We start from the raw sequence: 8,062 nt of genomic DNA on the forward strand, positions 1-8,062 counted from the left end.
AGACTAACACGGCTGCTACTCTGAAACTAATGATAGAAAATGTTACCAGTAGTGCGGGAAGAATCATAAGTACGGTGTGCCTGAAGTGTCACTTATATATAGCCAAAGAGTTTCCCAGCTCTTTGCTGAAATATGGAAACTTTGTGAAAGCAAATGAAAATTAAGTTCAGGTAAATTTTTAATCATAATGATAATTTCTGTATAGAAACCAGGATGCTGGTGGTCAGGTCATTTTCATATATAAAATATTTTTTCTAATGTATTTCCCATAGGCCAAGTTGGACAGATGGGTTAAACTAGTTCTGCTCCAACAGGAGAAAGAATTCCAAATGGATACTTGAGAGTAAGTAGCGGGTCTTAGTTACTTCTCTATCTTCAGTACATTAAAATTTTACATTTAGAACACCACTCAGAAAAATGTGTTCTGTAAACTTCACTCCAGCAACTGTAAAATGTGCCAAGAATAACTTCTGGCTGACCCCAGTCTAGCAGAGCTCCAATTGGCTGGGCCAGAGGGAGGTTCCCGTTTGGCATTTTGTTAGATCCACAAAAAGACTTAGGCATTGTTAATGCTCAGTGTTGCAGCATCTTATTTCTGAATGCTTTTCCACCCAGTGAAATCTACAGCCCTGAATTAAGTGCCTAGGCTCCCTACACATTGCCTGAGGAGGAGAGGGGTTTTAAAATAGGAACCACAAAAGCCAGCATGCTAAGGAGAAAGCTGCCTAAGCTAGCCAATAGAAGATGGTGAAGAGAGTGGTGGGTCCTAAGCCACACCTCTCAAAAGGACTTAGGTGTCTAAGTCCAGGCTGGAGGGAGCTGCCAACCTTCACGTGGATTCATGACCCCTCTGCTGGAATTAGCTATTCCATGGAGTTAGATATTTCATGCGAGAAAGGCTGTAGCCTTCTATATAACCTTTAGCTCAGTGGTAAATACACTCACCTGTGATATGGGAGACCCAGATTCAATTCCCCTTTCTGCCTGATGTGGAGAAGGTATTTACACACTGTTCAGGTGAGTACCCTAAGAAGTGGACAATAGAGTCATTCCCACTCTCTGGACCAATGCATATGAATTATTTATAAACCGTGAAAGAGCAACAGCAGAGACTGAGAGAAACCCACACCAGAACATCCCATAGCCCAGAAGCTAGAGCACTCATCTGAGAGGAATGAAATCTCTTGTCGTCAGGCTGGGGAGCAGGCGGGAGGGAACAAAACTGGGCTGTCCCACATTCCAGGTGAATGCCCTAACCCCTGGGCTAAACATTATAAGAGAGGCATCCTCCACCTCCTCCATCTACCCCTGGCTATTCTGTGTGGAGTCAGGTATGCTCTGAACATGCCTATGGGTCCTGATCCTGTAGTCAACATAGGTGGGGGAACATCAAGCTTGGGGATCCTGGTGGGGGTTAGGTGCCCAGACTGAGGTGGCGGTGACAGAAACACAGCATGTCAACATGCTACTGACAGAAACACAGCTTCCCAGGGAGCATTAACTTTGGAAATGTAGGCACCTAGAGGGGAGGAGGCAGTTGAGCAGGAGTTTTGAGGATCTAAATGGTGGACGTAGGTGCCTAAGTCCTTTTGTATATCTAGCCCTTTGTGACTTGCTTACCAGAGCTGCTGCTTTCAGTCCAAGCAAACAAACCAGATTTCGTTTGAATCAGCCTGAACATTATCACCACTGAGAGAGGATAAGCTAATCCAGCCACCAGGAAGGAGTGAGGGGTGGGGATGACAGAAGACACTGTTAATTGGATGCCTATTCCCCTGTCCAGCCATCTGTTTCCAGATGCTATAGCATCATAACTCTGAGCCCTGCCCAAGAGAACATGGCAGTTGAGTTGAAGGCCACACAGTCGAGTTCCAAGAATGTCAGTGTTTTCCTAGTCTGAGTTTAGCCTCATGATGGAACAGAACATTCTTACTGTACAGTTACAATTAGAGTTATTTATTGACTGGGATCTCAGTTCATCCCAGAATGCATCTGGCTTCCACACTGCAGAAACCTGAACAAGGTTAGGGGGAAGCACTCAAAGCTGATTTCAATTACAGCCTTGCCTAGTCTCCCACAGCAAGAGTAGCAGCTGCATATTTTGTTGCATCAGACCCTGAATGATTCTGGGTCTCAGACATGAAAATGGGAAAGAGGAAGATGTCACATTCAAGAGCAAAGGGTAATACTATTAATTAAAATGACGGTTAAATTCTGCCCTGAGATGTATTCACATAAGGGAGCTTTATCTATACCCTGGAGCCCATTTGTGGTTGTGCTAGAGCAGTGGTTCCCAAACTGGGGTTCGTGAACCCCTGGGGGTTTGCAAAATGTTACAGGGGGTTCTCAGGAAAAAAATCCCTAATGGTGGACAGAGCTGTCCCTAGGGACCCCAGGCAGCACGGGGCGAGCAGCACGGAGCCCCTGGACTTCCAAGAGCTAAGCAGATCAAAGCAAGCATATCTATCACACTGAGGAGATTTAAACTTCAAGACTCCTTATAAGAAATGGAAAGGGAGGTGGATATTTTTTGCTGTTTTTAAAATTAAATAGGTAGCTAGTCTTGTTTTTTAAATTATTATGAAGAACAAGTTTAAGCTTTGTTGTAATGTGCGTTGTTTGCCTGGACTGCTCAAGACCTGAATGCTTGTGTAGGAGCAATTCTTTGAGATGGCTTCTTAAATACCTTCATGCTCTTTCACATCTGATACTCCTTGATGAAACATAGGAGCCTTGTCTTATAACAGGCTTATTCAAAGTGATACAAGCTACGAAACTGAGATCTTGGAAGAGTGTTGCCATTTTCATAATGTAATAGAAATACTGTAATGATAAATAATAATTAATAATAGTGTGTAATAAGCATATCATAAAACAAATTTTATATTTCCAAGATCACTGCTTTTATAATTTATACTCAGGTAAGGGAGAAAATCCCTGGAAATATTCATTTTGAGGCGGGGGTTCACGAGACTTGACATTTTAATGAAAGGGGTTCACAGGTTGTTAAAGCTTGGGAACCACTGTGCTAGAGTAAAGGGGCCATGAAGTATCTCCTGGCCAGCTATAAGGGCCTCTCCAGTAAAAGCAGAGCCAGCACCCCATAGGAGCCCTTGGCACAGGTTGTATGTCAAAGGCAGAAGGAGGCATAACTGGGTCATTACTCGCCAGTGGCCCACAGGGCCATTGTAGCTGGCCCACAATCTAAAGCAGTCCTCAGGGCTGTTCTAAACTTCACCACTGGCCAAACTGCCACCTGGTAACCCTATGATTGCCACCTGGTGACAAGCCAGTTCCCTTCCACTGTCCTGGACTCTGTGCAGATCTCAGAACGGGCTGCTGATGAATCGGGGCCTTAGCTCGCAACTAAGTCCCATTGATGTTAGCCTGTACAATCAAGGAATGACAGCAGTTTGTTTACTCTTGTTTTTATTGTTTTAAAATGGTCTCCAACTGTTCACATAAGCCCCCCCCCTTTTGTTTTTTTACTTTTAGGGTGGGCAGAGTGAAGGAGGCTAGAATTTGACTGGCTGGAGCACAAAACTAGTCTGTCTGAACAAGTGAGAATGTGGCTTTTTAAAAATGGGTGCAGTGAGCAGTGGCATCTTATATTACCAGCTGGTTTTACAAAGCAGGCAATTTACTGGAACTGTCCTGGCTAAATACCAACTTGCCAGTTTAAGTCCCACACTCTTCATCTTCACAGTAATTTACAGAAAGTAGCAATAATCAGTACTTTTTCCCTCAAGTTAAACACAAAACTACTTCTAACCAGTCCTGCTGGAAAGGCTGAAATTGTGCACCTTCGAGATTAAACATGGTGTATTTTATCACCAAAACTTCACCTCAGTGTTATTTCAGTTGAAATCTGCAAAGAAATGGCAACTTACCTCTGAATGCAGAAGCAGTCCTTTTCTATGTGTTACTATAATGACTGAGATGGGGGTGAATAATGTACAACCACTATTGAACTCCCTTTTCCTGCACCTCACCTTAACTCCTGTTCAAGCACAGGCCAGAATTCTGTCTTTTCAGGATTTTCCAGAAAGTATTAGAAGAGGCAACCCCAGGCAATTGTTTTCAAAACGCTGCATTTATATGTTAGTAACAACTCCTGTTCATCTTCAAAGAGAGGGTACTGCAAAATTTGCTAGTAAACAAATCTTTAATACGAACAAAGAAAAATGTTGTAAACAATATTTTGAAATAACTGTTAAACAAAAACTATTAAGTAGTAATTGCAATATTTTTTTTCTAGATAGTTTTTCATAAACTCTCTCTGCTGCTATTAAGACTGTCAGACTTCTAGTTAAACCTCTATGTTTTACTTTAGCCAATTGAAATAATCAGGGTGTGGGCAGTCATGCATAGTGGTCAGAGCAAGAGTCAGGCCTAATGGTCAGAACCAGGGTTGACAACCCTGTATTTCAAAAATGAAATGAAGATGAAATCACAGATGAGATGGGCAGGCCATGTTACCAGGATGTCAGATGAGGGACATCAGATGGGGAGGGATAGCTCAGTGGTTTCAGTATTGGCCTGCTAAACCCAGAGTTGTGAGCTCAATCCTTGAAAGAGCCACATAGGGATCTGAGGCAAAAATCCATACTTGGTCCTGCTAGTGAAGGCAGGGGGCAAGACTTGATGACCTTTCAGGGTCACTTCCAGTTCTATGAGATAGGTATATCTCCATATATGACTACCAAAGATCTTTTATGGTGAAGGAAAGTGCTCTCAGGGAGGCCAAAAGAAACATTTCAAGGACTCCCTCAAGTTATCTTTGAGCATTTCAACATAAATCCAGAGTTTTGGGAAGATCTTGCTCATCATTGTTCTACCGGGTGAAGTCTCGTCCATACTGGAGCTACATGCTCTGAGCAGAGGAGAACTACTGAGGCAGAGCAGAAGTGCTAGTAGCGTAAATCTCGCAACAGCAGCATGTCCGCAGTTAATCAAATAACCCATAGTGGCATTTCTTGTTCAGTGTGCCAGAGACAGCTCAAAGCTCAAATTGGCCTGATCAGCTACTCATGTGTTCACAGAAACCAAACCAATCAGTGATGTCCTGGTCATTTTCGAACTCGGACGAACAACAACATTTCAAAAATAAGGGACTGTTTTCTTAGCACCCTTGCCCCACCCCTCCTCTCAATATTCTTATTCTTATTATTTATTATTAAGAAGAAGAAGCACTCACCTACATTCCCCACGGGTACTTCTTTCTGCTTTTTGCAGTACTCAGCAACTTCCGATCTTATTATACAGAGATGAAGAAATAAGGGACATCCCTTGTAATATGGGACTGTTGGCAACCCTAGTGAGAACAGACGGTCAAAACCAAAGACAGTATCAGGTGCCAGGCCAGGGGTCAGAGCCAGTATTAAGGTAAGGCAGAGGAGCAGGGTCCTGAATTAAGGGCAGGTCATCAGGAACTGGGAGTAGATGGGTTCTGCAATGGGAGGACAGGAACCGGGAGCAGGCAGGGAAGCAGGAACTGGGAGCAGTCAGGAATACAGGGCTCAGGAGTCAGATAAGCCAGTGGGATTCATATTTGCCACCAGCCAAGGATTCCTCGAGTTGCTCAGAAAACTTCTTGTTGTTACTTCCTGGTTTATATAGTACTCCCTTGACAATTGGGGCAGATGGCCCCTCTGCAAGCTGGCCTTTCCCTGGACCATTCCCTAATTACTCAGGTGAGCTGCTGGGTGTCAGTTATGGCCTGAGTAGTGCCTGTGGGCCTGGGTTTGAGGCCTGAGATCCCTCACACCCATAAATATAACAGTCCTATATCTCTGATATTCTCCAGGGGTGATTTTTCCAGTCTATTGTGTGCCTGGATTCTGAATTCTTGGTTGAGGAGAGCTGGCTATGGAACAATCTTCCAGAAGAGATCAGGTGAATCCCTTTTTGGGAAAATGCTTCAGAAAACTTCCTCTTTGGAAAAAGCCTTTCTACCATAAAAATGACATTTGCAACACTGACACCCCTCCACTTTTGAAGGATACAATCTGGTTTGCTGATATCTCATGTGAAACCAAGGGGAAATGTATCCATGCTCCTCTCAGCACTATACTGAAATGTCAAAAGATTCACCTTTCAGCATAAAGACTCAAGAGCAGAGAAGAGAAGTCATTGGCATCATCCCTTGAAATCGCACACCTAGCCAAGAAGTCAAATAAGGAAGGAGTTCTGCCGTCATACTGATTTTTAAACACTGTATTTGAGGGACCCACCTATTAAAGATTTTCTTATTCTAAACATTACATCCTAAATTTTCAAAAGTGAAGATTTATCCATGCAGCCACATGCACTAGGATTCATAAAACACATGTAGACTTAAGTTTTCAAAAGGTGCTAGTGATTTTGGCTGCCTCAGTTTTTGGCTACTCAATTTGATCCCCTCTAGAAGGGCCTCAATTTTTCAAAGTGCTGAGTATGCTCCTTCTGAAAATCCATCATCTTTAAAGTATGTCAACTTTGGCATCCAAAATCACTAGCTACTTTTGAAAACTTAGGTACCTGTGTCTTCTGAATGTCAGTTCACGTGACTGCATGGATAGATCGGTGACAGCCAAAGGAGCTGAGTAAGACTAAGTGACTGTAATGACTATTGGTGCTCAGATTATTCTGTCATTCTGGGGTCTGGTTGAACATCTTGTTGATTTATGGCTCTGGGGATCCCACACTTCTGCATTGATGCAGCAATACTGAATGTACAGTCTGCAGAATTCTCATGTATATTTTCTTAATATCAGCATGATGCACCTTAAGCATGGTTAGCAGATTTTATTTGTGGCCCAGATAGCGCTTGAGATGAGCCATTCATACAGCCCTTTGGCCAATATCTTTGTGATCTTTTGAAGATGTTGGGAATAATTATTTTGTATCTTGTTGGACATTTATATTTCATATTATTACATAACTGAGATCCTTGGCTGCTGGTGAAATACTAGAGAAACTGCTGGAAGATGCAGATGTGAGGATATAGGACACTAGGCCATAGGTGGCACGTGAGTCTTTTGTTTGGGGATGCTACTCCATAGTTTTGCCTTGTATTTACTAAACCAAATGATGTACAGGAAAACTCACGTGCAAAGGTGGTGGGCTTCCTGCTTTCCAAAGCTCATTTGAAATCTCTAGTAAATCAGTACCGCTGACAGATTTCGAATGCAGGGGCGGTGGCCAACTGCATAGGCAGCACCAAAGCCTCCCTCTGGAGCAGGAAGGCAGCCTGAACCCATGAGCAGGTGGATGGCAAGGCCGAGGGCAGACAGCAGGACAGGGGGGAGCCAGGCCACCCACCCGGCAAAGGCAGGAAAAGGAAGAGGGGCATCCCCCCGCCATAGCATGGAGGGTTGCTGAAAAGTGAAAAACAATGCAAATGATAAGCCTCCAAAGGGAGGTGACACGCATCCCCCCCTTCATGGCCAGCCTCTTTTTCCTGATTATTTGGGCAAATTATTTTGGGGAGGCTTAGCCTCCCCAAGCCTCTTATATGCGCTGCCCATAACTAGGGCATTTGGAAACGTGGTGAATTGAATGTTTTCTGAGCTATGCCACAGTGGAGCAGTATACAAACAAGCTACTTGTTTGCTGTTATTGGGAAGTGGAGGATATTTCCCCCTATGCACCACAAAATTTGTTTGGCAACTTCTGGCACGCACACTCCTGCTTCCATATGTCTCATCCAAAAGCACGGAGAAATGTATCCACCATTCTCACATCATTACACTGAAATGTCAAGAGTCACCTGTATAAACAGGAAAGTACTTGGCATCATCCCTCAAAAATACACACCTAGCTGAGGAGCCAAATGGGGCCAGCCGTCAGAAGGAAATTATAAATCTTTGTCAATGAAGCGACAGTGGTGTTCAGAGTACTGTGATATTTTCCATTTCCATTTATTATGCTTTATGGGTGTTATGAAGGTGATGGGGTTCCCCCCCCCCCAAGCTATTTGGGGCTCATCAGATGCCTAGCCCTTTAACATAGTTTAAGCATTTTGGAGATGTCAGGAGGAATTTTCTGTCTGACCTATACCTTATGTGATTGATTGTTCAGC

This window comes from Chrysemys picta, chromosome 5 (genome assembly GCF_011386835.1).
Source record: "Chrysemys picta bellii isolate R12L10 chromosome 5, ASM1138683v2, whole genome shotgun sequence".
Lineage (NCBI taxonomy): Eukaryota > Metazoa > Chordata > Testudines > Emydidae > Chrysemys > Chrysemys picta.